This window comes from Beta vulgaris, chromosome 2, assembly GCF_026745355.1.
Source record: "Beta vulgaris subsp. vulgaris cultivar EL10 chromosome 2, EL10.2, whole genome shotgun sequence".
NCBI lineage: Eukaryota > Viridiplantae > Streptophyta > Magnoliopsida > Caryophyllales > Amaranthaceae > Beta > Beta vulgaris.
In genome coordinates this window covers 18,554,403-18,570,407 of record NC_079203.1, presented here as the reverse complement: position 1 = coordinate 18,570,407, position 16,005 = coordinate 18,554,403, and positions in this window count along the sequence as shown.

The window sequence follows — 16,005 nt, the reverse complement described above, 5'->3', positions numbered from 1 at the left end:
CTAACACACGCCTACTTGCCTTAATGTCATAAGTAATTACTAGACTTTATTCTAAGCTTAAAAAGTACAACAAAAATAAATAGGAACCCAAACAAAATTTCGGCTTCCTTTACATCCTTGCTAGCGACCCAAACAGAACTTGGGCTCTTTAAATATTGTATTCCATGTATTCAGTTTAAGGAGGCTTCATGGGTTCCATGGTCAAAGACCCGTTGATGTTAAAGAACGGACTTTGATCATTCTCCTTTTCTAAAAAAACGTTTGACCCCAAACTCTCTTCTTCGGTGTAAAGAGACAACTCACCCCTTTTGAAGGTAGAGCTCAAGCCTCCCAAATATATTTTGTAGCTCTCATGATCAATTCTCTCTAATATCTCAAAGGGTCCCTCATCAAGTGGAAAAGACTTGAGTTTAGGGTACCTCCCATTCAATTGTAACCAAACCCATTCCTCGGGTTTAAAAATTTTTCCTTGTTCCTTTTTTGCATCTTTCTTTTTGGGTTTCCTACCTCTCAAAACTTTCTCACATAACCTTGAAAACAAAAGGCTATTCTTGACTCGTGGTTCTTGTAACATGGTTGGTGTTTCTTTCCATAACTCATAGGAAGATGAGTTATCAAAAGAAACAACCCTTGCATCAACCCCTAAGCAAACCCCTTCTCCTTTATCATAGAAATCATTACAAGTTACAACATTTGTTCACTTTCTTTTCTTTTTGAGCTATTTATGGGAGTAGGGGATACAGCATGACTCTTTTTCTATCTTTCAAGGTCAATACATACGCATTTGAAGTTCCCTTGTGCTCGAAATCATTGTCGAATTGCCATGGCCTGCCAAGTAGTAAGTGACACGCATCCATATGAAGAACATCACTCAACCTCTCTTCTTGAAAGCTGCCAATGGTGTAGGCAACCAATGCTTGCTGCTTCACTCAAGTATGAGGATCTTCATTCAACCAAGTAAGCTTCTCGTGTGGTCTTGTAGGAAGTTTCATGCTTTGGACTACCACAGGTGAGACAACATCAACTTGAGCCCCATTAACTATGATCACATTACAAGTTTTATCCCCAATCTTGCAACGAGTTCGAAACAAGTTCTCTCTTTGTGGTTCACAATTTGTTTCACCATATAACATTCTCCTAATTACCCCGCTAATCCTGTTTTCTTCTTTTTTCCAAATTATTTCTTCTATGTCACTCTCTTCTCTTTCTATTTATTTTGAGGTTTTCATACCACAATGCAGCAAGTTTAGTGAGTTTAAGGACATAAAGTGTAAACCTCTTCCTATCATCATAACCTTTATAATCAAAGATGGTTTCAATTTGCCTTACCCAACCAAGAAGTACCTCACTATCATGCCCCCCATCAAATTCGGGCATCTCAATTTTCAAACCCCTATCTTCATCAAAGTTTCTAGGTGTATTCAACTCACCATCCTCAGTTTCAAGAAAACTTAATTTCTGATTAGCTTGCAACAACATACTAGACATAACATCAAGTCTAGTCTTTTGTTGGGCCTTATCTTCTACATTTTCTTGTGATTTCTTTTCTAAATTTTCTAACTTCTGATTTATTACTTGTAACATCCTAGCAACATCACCATCAACCATGATTTCACTATTTTTGCTAGACTATTACAAATACAAGATGCAAAATGCCGTAAACTTGAATAATAAAATGAAACTGTAAATGGCCTTGAGACTCTCAAAGACTTACAGATTAATAAAATTCATCAGGAAATTTCAAGCAGAATCAAAAATCGAAACTCTTGAAAATCTTTGCGGATGAAGGAGTAATCGTCGTTTGAAGTTTTGTGTGCTGGATTTGCTCTATTTTGGTGCAGTTGCGAAAAACGTTCCCATTTTAATATCTAATAAATTCACGAAAATCTGAAAACTTTTATGAGTATTCTAGACACAAAGTTTTGCAGAATGAAAAAACGAATCAACCAATTTGGACTCCTGAAAGTTGAGAAATCGTCCTTCAAAGTCGGATGAAAAACTTGTTGAATTCCAGTAGTTCCATTTCTTCTCCAAAGCTCATTTTTTCCGATGAATCTCTCGACCAAGGCTCTGATACCAGGTGATGTGAATCAAAAAACACCTTCCAAGGACTTGGATGATGATTTTAAACTCAAGAACAAGAACACTCACAATAACACTTTGTAACTCACGGAATTAGGACAGTTACCAAATCACACGACACTCAATGATTTACGATCTTAGGCCAGAGACAAGACTCACTCAATCTTCCCTAATCTTATCACTCAAGACATTCTCAAAGCAATAAGGGTTAGTTTCAAACTTGAGACAAACTTAGAGCACAAAACTATAAACTCAAAGGGTTTTTTAATCAACTCAAAACTGATTTTCATTAATCATTAGCTCTCCTTAAATAGAGTTAAGAGTAGCAAAAGAAGCCAAGAGACTTCATAACATCAGCCTACAAAACCGTCCAAAGGAGTAACAGTTTTAAGAGGTAGAAAGACTCCTTGAATCACGCCTTCTCTTAAAGCTCCAATCAATTTGTTGTTACAAGCTTTGTTAAGCAGCAAATGATAAGCCTTAAACTGATGCTAACACACGCCTACTTGCCTTAGTGTCATAAGTAATCGCTAGGCTTTATTCTAAGCTTAAAAAATAAAAACAATTAAAATAAATAGGAACCGAAACCAACTTGGGCTTCCTTCACATCCTTGCGTGCGACCTAAACAGAACTTGGGCTCTTCAAATATTGTATTCCATGTATTCAGTATAAGGAGGCTTCATGGGTTCCATGTAGGGATGGCAATCCAGTCCGGATCCGACCCTAGTCTGCCCCGATCCGAGGCAAAAAATCCGGGCCGACTCCGAGAAAAAAAAAATCTGCATCCGACTCCATTTAGAAAATCTGACTCCGAGTAGAAGTAGGGTCGGAGTCGGATCTCATAAAAAATCCGACTCCGACGGATGTCCGACTCCGACATAATCCGACTCCAACTCCGACTTTGAAGCAATTATTCTTGCTTTTAAAATATTAATGTATTATGTATTATATTCTCACTTTGATTCTAACTTTTAAGACAATTGATCTTAGTTAATACGTTCCTATTAAAGGAAAGATGCTTAGGTAGAGGTGCCACATGTCATGACAGTCTCTCCAATGTATTATGTATGTGTCACGTGACAGACTGACAGTTGACAGTTGACACGCTTATCAAACTTATAATACATATGCTTATGATATCATTTAAAATTATTATATACTTTTATTAGATAATATCTTACCTATATATACTCAATTTGATGATGGATCAATCTAATAGTCTAATACCCTATAAACCTTATGACTTATGTAAATAGTTAAATCTAATATAAACCTCTAATCTATTATCTAGTGTAGTTATGTGTGTACTACAATAATTGAATACTTTTATTAGATAAGATCTGATTCATATACTCAATTGGCCCTTGTTATTAAACCTTTCATTCTTAATAATCCCAACTTTTAACCAAAGGTTGGATGACTCGAATTAATTTTTCCTACATAAAACACACACGTATAAATCATGATATGATAAAAAGATACGTTATTACACCTTTGATTGCTATGAATCGACATTAAGGGAATACAACACAATAATGATATTTTTATATCTTGATCCAATATGGTTTATGCTATCTTTACTTTCTTAGGGTGCGTTCTACTCAACTTATTGGCCCTGAACTTATTGGACCTTATCTGAACTGAACTTATTGAACCTGAACTGAACTTATTGGAACTTATTAAACCTGATTGGACCTGATTCAACTTATTGGACCTGATTGAACCTGATTGGAACTTATTAGACCTTATTGAAACTTATTGACCTTATTGAAACTTATTAGACCTTATTGGACCTGATTGAAACTTATTATTTGACCTTATTAGACAAAAATATTGACCATGAATAACATAAATATTACCATTAATATAAATACTACCCCTCAAAAAATTTTTATGGAGTAATAATTCGTCCTTTAAAAAATAATGATTATTAATCATCTCCTATGATAATTAATTTAACAAAAAAAATTACTATTTATATATTTGCCTATACATAACTTTCACCACTAATATATCTAATAGTCTTGTTTTGATTTTATAAAACACTAGTAGAAAATCAAAAGTTAATTAACATTTATTGCTAACAAGTTAAAATTGGCACATATAAAAAATTAACATTTATGGAAGAGGATGATGTAGAAGATGAAGAAAGATACTCCGATGAAGAAAGATACTCAAGTGATGATAATGAAGCAATTAATTGATAATATTTATGTCTTTCATTGTTATTAGTAACGAAAACATGTTATCTCTAGTTATTTAAAGACGGATTGCAAAATAGTGTAATTATAATTATTATTATTATTATTATTGTTAACCTTAATTATTTGACCATGATTATAATATTATTTAATAGCAATATGAATAATCAAATAATAGACAATAATACAAGTATAATACTATACATTGTGGTACTTTAATAAAAAATTCTAATAATAACATAATCAGCTAATAATAATATGAATAATAAAATAATAGACATAATACAAATAAATAATAAAATAATAGACATTAATACAAGTATAATACTATATAATCATTGTGGTACTTTAATTAAAATTCTAATAATAACATACTCCCTCCGTTTTCTAAAGATCTTCCCATTTACTGTTCCTACAGATACCAAGGAAAATCAAGTTGTGTGGGGCATGGTGTGAGTAAAGTAGGAGAGAGAAAGGGGTTAAAATAAATAAACAAATAAAAAGGGATTAAAGTAGGAGAGAGAAAGGGAGTAAAATTGAATTAATAATGTAATGGTGGACCTTATGATAGTGACATGAGAGGATAAATAGGGAAATTTGTTTTGCCAAATAAGGAATAAAGCAAAAGAGGGAAGATCTTTTGGAAACACCCTTAAATGGAAAGAGGGAAGATCTTTTGGAAACACCCTTAAATGGAAAGAGGGAAGATCTTTAGGAAACGGAGGGAGTAATCAGCTAATAATGATATGAAATTATGAATAACAAAATAATGGACAATAATACAAATGTTTATTAAACATTGACTATTTGGATCTTATTGGACCTTATTAGACCTGATTGGAACTTATTGCACCTGATTGGAACTTATTGCACCTGATTGGGACGGGGGGAGTAACTTTTTACTGACCTTGTTAAATTTTTATAACTCATACTGTCATACATTCGTTAGTATGTCCAATTTGTTATACCATATTTTGTACTACTCATTTTTACGATGTCATATTCATTACTTAAATGTTTATTTCTTATGCTTTTTTTTAGAAATTAAAGTTTTTAATCGATAAGAAATGATAGAAAAATGTTGAATAATTAAATTTGTTTCTTTCAAAGATAAAAATGGAGAAAATAAATGAAGTTGTGATTTTGTATTTCTTTTTTATAAAGTTAAACTTTTTTAATATATAAAAAAGAAAAAGAAAATGTTCAATAAGAAAATTTCTTTTCTGCAAACAAAAAAAAAGAAAGAAATAAAGAAAAGTATGACTCATTTGGAAAACAGTGAACTAGTGAAGAGTGAAGACCGTGAAAAAAAAAAATGAAGTTGGGCGACAACAACACAAACCCTAACTCCCTAAGCAACAATTCAACGCAACAATTCTCACCCGCCCACCACGACTTAGAAACCACCTGCTTGGAAACCACCGACTTGGATACGCCGCAGGCCCGCCATCCTCAACACAAGCTAGCGAATCAGCGTCCTTCACGCAAGACGGGTAACGTATATATTCCTTCATTTGTCTGCTTAAGTAACGAATTTGTTATTTAAGTTTTCATTTTTCATTAACCTGTTTGAGTTATCATTTTTCTTTTCTATTCATGTTTAACATTTCAAGATTTCAGTTCTATATTATTCTATTATTCAAGCATGGCAGATTTCAGTTTTTTTTTTTAAGTTTCAGATTATAGTTGAGTTGGGTTTTATCATTCTTTTGTTATGTTGAAGTTTTATTTTTCAGATTTGTTTGTATAATGGATACAAGTTTGTTTAAGTTTCAGATTTATAGTTGAGTTGGGTTTTATCATTTTTTTTTTGTGTTCAAGTTTTAAGTTTCAGATTTATTTTTTTTTATCACAATGTATACAAGTTTTTTTAACTTTCAGATTTATAGTTCTTTTATTTAAGGTTTGTTGCTAAATAACAAATTTGGAGGGAGAATGTTACTTTACATATTATGAAATGATCTTTTTTTTCCACCAAATTTAATTGATTTATTTGGATGTAGGATGGAAGAAGTTTCATCTCATCGGAGTCGGATGTTCGGATTATCGGAGTTGGATGTCGGATTCGGATCGGAGTCGGATTATCGGAGTCGGAGTCAGATTAAAAATCCGACTTCTTGTAGGGTCGGAGTCGGATTATACATAATCCGGTCCAAGTCCGACCGTTGCCATTCCTAGTTCCATGGTTAAAGAACGAACTTTGATCACGAATCTAAGAAGATCACACATGACTATATTTTTATTTACGTATAAATCACAAACGATGGTCAAAGCGAAATTTTGGAATATTGTAAAATGTCAAAGTGTAACATGTAAAAAAAACGGAGGAAATATAACAATTAGAAACAGGGGCAAAGTAAATGTACCTTTTTTTTTACTTTAATATATAATGCAGTTAAAAAATTATACAGATATCAAGATTTTTATAATAAATGAACATACAAACGAGAAAGTTCAAATTCATACGAAATAACAACCTTTTAAGGGTCTACAATATACCATGAAAATAAAATAATTTAATAATTAACTTTATATTGTAAATAGTAATGTAAATTAAGGATGCGATATTTTTCGCTGCAACGAGTGATCAAAATTTAAATTTTTGATCATCTCCTTTATCAAAATTTGAGGGGGTGAAGCACCTCGGACTTGACTCGGGGGAGGGGTGAATGAGCCCCAACCTAATCGAGGAGGTTTCATGGTATATTAGACTCAGGATCGAGTGATTCCCAGGGTATTACACTTTGCCCATTTGTCAAAGAAATGGGTAACTTTCCCAATCCTGAGGGGTGAAGCAGCTCAGCCCCGACTTGTAGGAGGGGCTAATGCGCCCCAACGTGACGGAGAAGGTTTCATGTTGTAAGACACCCGGGGTCGAGTGACCCCTAGATTTCTACATTTCACTTATTAGGCGGAGGAATGGGTGGCTTTCCAAATTAAATCCCAAAAGGGTATGTAACAGCCCACTCCAAATAGCAGCTTTATTAATTAAGACCTATTATTGCTAACTACAGAGTTAAGCTACTAAATAAAAAGACTGTTCAACGGACTTCCGCACCTTCCCTGCTAGGGAATGTTAGAAAATCCCATAGTATCCAAGCATAATACGAAAATTAAGTTATAGTCTATAGCTATTATTCTAACATATCGTGATAAAATGTTTGACTTGAATTATAAACCGAAAATATAATATTTGGTTGTATAAAATATACTTATACAAAAGATTATCTTGTACTAGCGAAATCAAACACGTTGACATGACTTCACGTTTTCACATAAGAGCTACTCCAAACACTTCCTCTAATTTTGCAAAACAGATGAATCTAATCCCACCAGGACAAGTTCGAAGAATAAAACGGTCAACTTACGCTGGTATACAAGTCCAACCAATTCCAACATAATACGGTGGCTAGAAATAGAAGTTATTTTAGTATAAACAATATAACTGATTCCTTAAACACTTATACTTTATTTAATCACAAAGATACTTTTCCCTTTTGACTATTGCAAAAGTAACAATAATAACATGAATATATTGAGTAATCTTCAATAAAAAAAACTATCCATAAATATTCGTTATATCATTCTCAATAATCATTTGAGCACTTTTTATACACAACTTATCCTGCTTGGAATACTTTTAGGTCATGACCCTACACAAAGAAGCAATATAATTAGTGGAAAAAAATAGAAGGGCTGTGCTACAAGGGTTGCCTTTTTTGAAAAATGCAGCCCTTCTTAGTGAAGGGATGCGGTTAGCCCAAAAACCGTAGCCCTGTTAGTAAAGGGCTGCGGTTTTTAAAAAACCGCAGCCCATAAGTAATAAAGGGCTGCGTTTTTTTTAAAACTCAGCCCTTTATGAGCTTTTTATTAAAAAAAAATTGAAAGGAATTAATCGCGAGCTTAACATATTGAGTGGGCTCATCCCAATAAAATATCAAGATAAGGGTTTTTTAACCTGCCCTTTCCCTCATTATTCTCTCTCCTCTCTCACTTCCTTCCTCCTCTCTCCTTCCACAACAACAAATATTCGTTCCTTCTCTCAACAGATAAGGGACGAGAGATAAGGGTTCGTCGTTCCCTGCGCCGCCTTACCACGCCGTTCGTCCTTTTCTCTGTCGGTCGAACTCCGCTTAAGCAATGACAACAACAAGTGATTTTTTTTTTTTCAGATCTATAATTTCTTCATCTTTGTTTTGATTAATGTTCATGTAATTTCAAATCGATAATTTTTCTCTTTTGTATTTTCGTTCGTTTTTTTTCATTTTTGTTCATTTTCGTGCATTTTTTTTCATTTTCGTTCATTTTTTTTTTCATTTTTGTTCCTTTTTTTTCATTTCCGTACGTTTTTTTATTTTCGTTAACGAGGCTTATTTTACCACCAGTGTCGTCATTAGCATCCTCGTCATCATCGTACTTGAATCTAATGTGGGTTGCGTTTGTATCATCAGTATCATCCGCTAACATATAGAAGTGGATTTTGTCTAACTATGGATCATCCTGCCATGTGTAATGTGTGTTGCTTTTTTTTTCATTTTCGTTTTGATATTGGGACTTTCGTTGGGAGGGTTTGCGTTTCAATGCCTCAGATTTATGATTTTCATGTATGGATTAAAGTTAATTATGCTATTTAACATAAGCTTTTCATAGTGGGGGCTCTAGGGATGGCAATTGGGCGGGGCGGGTGTGGAGGATGGTACCCCCACACCCGCACCCACATTAAATTATCATCCCCATCCCCGCCCCACCACCCATTGCGGGGAAAGATTCCATCCCCATCCCCGCCCCACTACCCATTGCGGGGGGGAATTCTAGACCCACCCCGGCACCCGCGTCATACCAACTTCATTCTCGCAAAAAATCTGCAATAAGCCCATTAAAGTTGTCTACTTCACAAAATCACAATATAATATAGTAAAAGAAAAGTTAAAATACATTAACGAAGGCAAATGTTTTATTACATTTCAAAGTATCTTCAAATACGTTAGTAATATATGTATATAAATAGAATTTTAATAATAAATATGCGAGGCGGGGGTGGGGCGGGGATGGGGCGGGGATAACATAAAATCCACACCCGCTCCACCATCCATTGCGGGTATAATTTTAATCCCCATCCCTGCCCCAATTGGGCGGGGATGGGGCGGGTCTCCTACTTCACCCGTCCCACTGCCATCCTAAGTGGGGCAATGTGTGTTCCAAAATTTTGTTTTTCTGGGATGACTTCCATTATTTTCTTTTTGTCAGAAACCATGATTCTAATTTTTTTTGTGCTTATTAATACGTTGTATAATTAAGAGTTAAGATTTGATACTAATCTTAATCAACAATATTAACATGAAGTAGATATATTGAACATAGTTATGTTAGATTTAACATGGTTCCTAAAGTAGCATGCTCTAGTAGTTTTATGGAATTTCGACCTATTGCATGTTGTAACATTCTTTATAAGTTTATTACAAAAGTGTTGTGTAATAGGTTGAAATTGGTGCTACCTAGTTTGATTGCTGAAAACCAAGGGGCCTTTGTCCATGAGAGGTTCATTGTAGATAACATGGTGTGTCAAGACCTTATGAACATTATGGCAGGCAGGGGTCTAGACCTTGTGTCCTAATGAAGCTTGACATGAGAAGGGCGTATGATACTATAACTGGGATTTTCTGCAGGAAATGTTGGAGTATCCGAAATTTCATAACCTCTTCATTAAGCTAATCATGGTATGTGTGAGAACTCCAAAATTCTCTATCATACTCAATGGATCTCTTCATGGTTTCTTTGAGGCTAAGAGGGACATTAGACAGGGGGGATCCCATCTCCCCCTACTCTTTGTGGTATGCATGGAATATATGTCTAGGTTAATGAGAATGCTTCAAGAATTTTCTCTGTTCTCTTTTGATCCTAGATGTAAAAATATCAAGCTTAACCACCTGGTTTTTGCTAACTGATGATGTGATACTTTGCTACAAAGGTGATTTTCCCTCAACCTATTTGATGCTACAAGCTTTCCATTTATTCTCTAATTCCTCTGGCTTAAAAATAAATGAAACAAAATTCGAGTTTTATTCAGTGGGTATGGACCAGTATGATATTCAAAAGATAAGAGATATGTCTGGGTTCAAGCATAGGCAAACTGCCTTCCAAATATCTAGGGGTGCCCATATCTGCAAAAAGGGTTTATGTTCCTGAATGCCATGCTCTGGTGGATAAAATGTGTACCAAGATTAAAGTTAGCAATTAAGGAATCTATCATACAGTGGTAAACTTCACCTTGTCAACTCTGTGTTATTAAGTATACACATTTATTGGGCTCAAATATAAGTTCTCCCTAGGACTATCCTTGAAAAAATTGAGTAAATCTGTAGAGCATATCTATGCATGGTTCTCATTTCTGTGTGAAAGCTGGAAATGTGGCTTGGGTGAGAGTTTATTCTGAGAAAAAAGGTTAGGTGGCCTGGTCAGGGGGTTCGAAACATTCAGATTTGGGACAAGATTTTCTGTGGATTAAATGGGTGAATGGGGTCTATGTCAAAGAAGCCAACTGGAGGAATTATGTTCCACAATCTGGTTGCAGTTGGTATTGGAAACATATTTGCAGATTGAAGGAGTAGGCCAGCCGATCTATAGTGAAGTTGATCTGAAAAACTTATCTCAATTCTCTACCAAGAAATGCTATAACTTGTTGATCGGTGAAGTTGACATAACTCACTGGATAGACATGTATGGAATAGGCTTTCTGTTAAAAAACATAGACTTATCTCATGGCTTATAATGTTAGAGAGGCTTAGAACAACTGATAGATTATTATGCATTGGGTTACGTAGTGATGATAATTGTATTTTATGCTCAGGGAAATATTCACACAAACACCTATTTTTTGAATGTGATTACTCTCAACAATGTTTGAGAATGTTGCAGTTTGTCAGTCTCAAAAGTGGTTGAAGAGAAAGATGAATTTCCTGTCAAAAAGCAAGAGATCTCAGTTTTAGAGAAAAGTGATAGCTGTTGCATATTGCGCCCTGGCATAGTTTCACTACAACATAATTGACTTTAGGTAACACGTTTAGGTAACACTTTTTAAGTTGTAGATTATTTAAATATATAAGTAACACTTTTAACATTCAAGGTAACACTTTTATAAAATGTAATATTTTATAGTAACACTTCTGAAAATGTAACACTATAACCTTCATAATAGGTAACACTTGTGAAATAGTAACACTAGAAACTTTAAAATAGGTAACACTTCTAAAATAGTAACACTAAGAACTTTGAAATAGGTAACACTTATAAATAGTAACACTAAGAACTTTGAGATAGGTAACACTTCTAAATTAATAACACTAAGAACATTATTGTAGTTTTAAAACATTTATGGTAGGTTATTACTTCACGCAAATTTTAACTCCATGAAAACTAACCCAATTTTTTAACTCCATGAAAACTCAAAAAAACTGTCCCAACTAACCCAAATTTTTAACTCCACGAAAACCCAATTAAATTTCCAGAACACCGAAGCTAATTAAGCGAATTTCTTCAATTAAATTTCCAGAACACCGCGCGAAATTAAGCTAGAAGATCAGGTTACATATTAGATTCTTTTTCAAATAAAGATTTTTTAAGCAAATTGGAGCAAGCGCTAATTTTTGCCGCCATTGAAGAATTATTCCACACACCAAACATTCCTTGTACGGCGGAGAACACCAACAACTTCACAATTCATCGATCATCTGCAGCGTGAAAGGGTAATTTTCCATTCCTCAAACTCTTTCTTCATCGAGTTTAATTTGATCTTCATCCAGTTTAATCCGCAGCGTGAAAGGGTAATTCTGTTACATTGGCATCTATGTTCCTTGAATTCACTATTTTTATAATATAGGAATAAATTTCGATTTTCATCATTAGTGAGTTTGAAATCCCTAATTTAGTTTTACCAATTTGTTGATTTTACCATCAATTATGTCAAATTATTGGTTGTTCATAAGTTAGAAACAAATATGTCTTTATTTGTCTGTTGCTCTTCTGATAGATACGTATCTATAGCATGGGAAGCTTTACCAAAGACTTGATCAGCAGATTTGGTAACTGGTGCATCCGCCTCCTCAGGGCTCATATATAGCCTTACGTTTGCACAATGTTTTAAGTGCTTTGACATGAGCATTAACCTGCCATGAAATGCAAGATTCACATAGAAAGGTCAACAATGCTATATGAGCAGATAAATAGGGTTTAACAAGATGGAAACTAAAGACAGAATTAGGCATCTTCAAAGCTGGTGAGCGGATTCTGCAGTAGCTAGAGAAGTAGCTGTCATCAATTTAATAACAAATGCTTGTTCTTAACCCATCCGTGAGCATCATTTTTTCTTAAAAAGAAAACCAAATTGAATTCAGCTGTTTGCTATAAGAAGACCAAATCGAATTATTGGTTGTTCATAAGAGTATCAATTCGCAATGGTTGTTTTACATTACTTATAATTTTTTGTAGGCACTAGCTTTGATACTCTATTGGGAATTTAACTTTTGGGCGACTGAAGCTTTTGTGGATTTATTACAGCCAAGAAGTCTTGAAGGTAAGAATCGAAGTTATGATTCTAGTTGCTGTTTTTCAAATTGAGAATTCTTCATTGAACTAGGTTTTTACGTGTTACACCAAAAACAACTCATGAATATTGTTCCTACTACTACATGGTGTAAACTATAACCAACTAAATATAGGTGTGACATTAGACAATTTATAGCACTAAGAGAGTCGACGATATCCTCAATTTTACATGAACATTACTGCTCCATGGCTAAAACTCTGCTTCATGGCTTGGGTTACTGAGTTATGATTGTAACAAGAAATTATAGTATCTTACTGAATTTTGGAGTTGTTCAATTAGGTTCTCTACCTACGCTTTTCTAAGTATTTCTTTCTATTGGTGATTCTCTTTATGCTGAATTTTTTAGGTTGTAATTATAACTAGGTAGATATTCAGATTTATATATAACATATAAATTTTTGTGAGTTTCGTGAAGAAATTATCTATGCAATAGTAAAAGGCTTGGTTGAAGGAGTTTAGTCCATGTTTCCCTGTTATATACATTACTTTATTCTTATTGTAATTTTTGCAAGACGTATGTGATCTATTCTTATTTCCTCTATGATATGGTATAAGCTGATGTCGATGTTTAGAATTAAAACCTTGTTTTCATGTATTGTTTTAAGGTAACAAAATGAGTTGTTGGACCGACTTTTTGCAATCTAGTAATGAGTATGAGGAAGGAGTTGTGAATTATCTAGATAAAGCATTTGCTACTCGAGCAATTGGAGATCAGATTAGTTGCCCGTGCAAAGTGTGTTATAACCGCTTTTGGCATCACAGAGACAAAGTGTACGATCATTTGATTGCAAATGGCATTGAGCCTGGTAGTGAACAATGTCATTATCATGAGAGGACTAATGATGCTGATATGCCAGACATCGAAGATAACATGGATGGTCTAATAAATGACATCTACAGGGATGTCGTCGAAGAGTTCCCTAATGGCCTTGAAAGCATTGGAGATGATGCCAGTCCAGAGGCTAAGAAGTTCTATAAACTGGTTGAAGATGGGAAACAAGAGCTATACCCTGGGTGCAAAACGTTTTCCAAATTATCATTCCTTATTCATTTGTACCTTTTGAAATGCCTTCATGGAATAACAAATAATGGCTTTTCTGATATTCTAGAGTTGATTCTAGAACTAATTCCCGAAGCCAAATTGCCAAAGTCCTTCAATGAGGCCAAGAAAATAGTGAAGGATTTAGCTCTTCATTATGACAAAATCGATTTGGAGTAGATATAGTTATGTTGGCAAATCCTTGGAGTTCCTCCCCTCCTCCATTACTTTCTTATGATTCTCTACTATCTGAATTACGTAACTAATATCTTCTGGTAAAATATTTTTATTGGTCACTTTGTTCCGTTATTCCGAGCTTGACGACACACCCTGTTATATAATACTATATTTGCTCAGTGATTCCACCTAATAACATTTGATGATCCCGCGGTCCTTGCTTACCCAAGACCTCCTCAAAAGTTTATTATAATACTCCAAATCGAAACATTAAATCCACCTCTAAGTCTGACTATGTTACCTCAATTACACAATTATTGAATTATCATTTGCAACAACTCGACCCTCTATCAGACATACAAGTTCTCATACTGAAATTTATCAAACTGCGTTGGAGATACATAAACGCGTTGCTTAAATTAGCTACAACATTATATATATTGAATTTTTTTTCCTGTAACCACATCACATGGAATCTCCTGCAACTGAGGGGTATCTTAGCTTCAACTTCCCCCCTTGACATCCATCTTTGTTTCTTAATTTATCTTTTGTAAATTTCTCGTTGTTTTTCATTTTCTTCAAAATATTTCCATCTGTACTTACTGCAGAGCGAGCACAGTCATATGACTCCTCCAAGATCGAATAAGATCCAATTATCCTAAGTTTTAGTTCCTCAAAGCAACATCAGGTTTCCACCTATATTTCATAACAATATTCAACTTACATATTTGAGGAAATAATCCACTATATACAGATTCCAGTCTGATTAGTAATATCCAAAACTACAAAGTTTCTTTACTTTAGAACAAGTAAGAGAGACATAAAACTTATTTGAATTCAAGTTTATTTCAGAATCGAAACCCATAACGTGGCCAAACTACAATACATATTCTTGGAGATGTACAAGTGCGTTTGCACTTACAATTGATATACATACTCCAAAACTTCTCATCCAGTAAAGCCCCAATCATAATAATATTGACTCTTATATACTAGAACGATATCCATATTTCCAAGTTTACTGTCTCCATACCTTAGACCTCTATAATTCTAATACATCCTAACAAATTGTCTACAACAATCGTTATTCTAGCTAGGTTGATAAATCTTACTCCATATCGCCATGTCATACATAAATATACCATAATTCTACTGCCCATCTAAAATATCATAACTCTAAATACTTATACTCATTATCTACATCTATCCAAAATTTAGAACTTATAATAGTATTTCTCAATGTTTGAACTTTAATTTCCATATTATTCTTGACTCCATACTTGTTCCTTTATCAACTCATAGCGCTAAATCTTTAGCTCTTCCTTTACGCTCCTAGCTTAACACTAAAAAAAGCTTACTTAAATAATACCAACGTAGTTACTTTGAGTTTACAAACATATATATATATATATATATATATATATATATATATATATATATATATATATATATATATATATATATATATATATAATCTTTTCTCAATTCGTCATCATGATTCACAACACATTTCTTTGAATAGATCTCAAATGCTCATCATGCTCTTCTTCACTCGTTAAATAAATCAAAATGTCATCAATGAACACCACAACAAACTTATCCAAAAACTCATGGAATATCCTATTCATCAAGTCCATAAAGATAATTGGAGCATTAGTCAGTCCGAACGACATAAGAATGAATTCATAATGACCAAACGCATCCTAAACGTAGTCTTAGGTATATCCCTATCAGCTACCTTCAATTGATGATACCCCGAACGCAAATCAATCTTTAAAAACATACTTGCTCCATTCAACTGATCGAGCAGGTCATCTATCCTAGGAAAAGGATACTTGTTCTTAATGGTCACATTATTCAACTCCCTATAGTCGATGCACAATCTCATACTCCCATGTTTCTT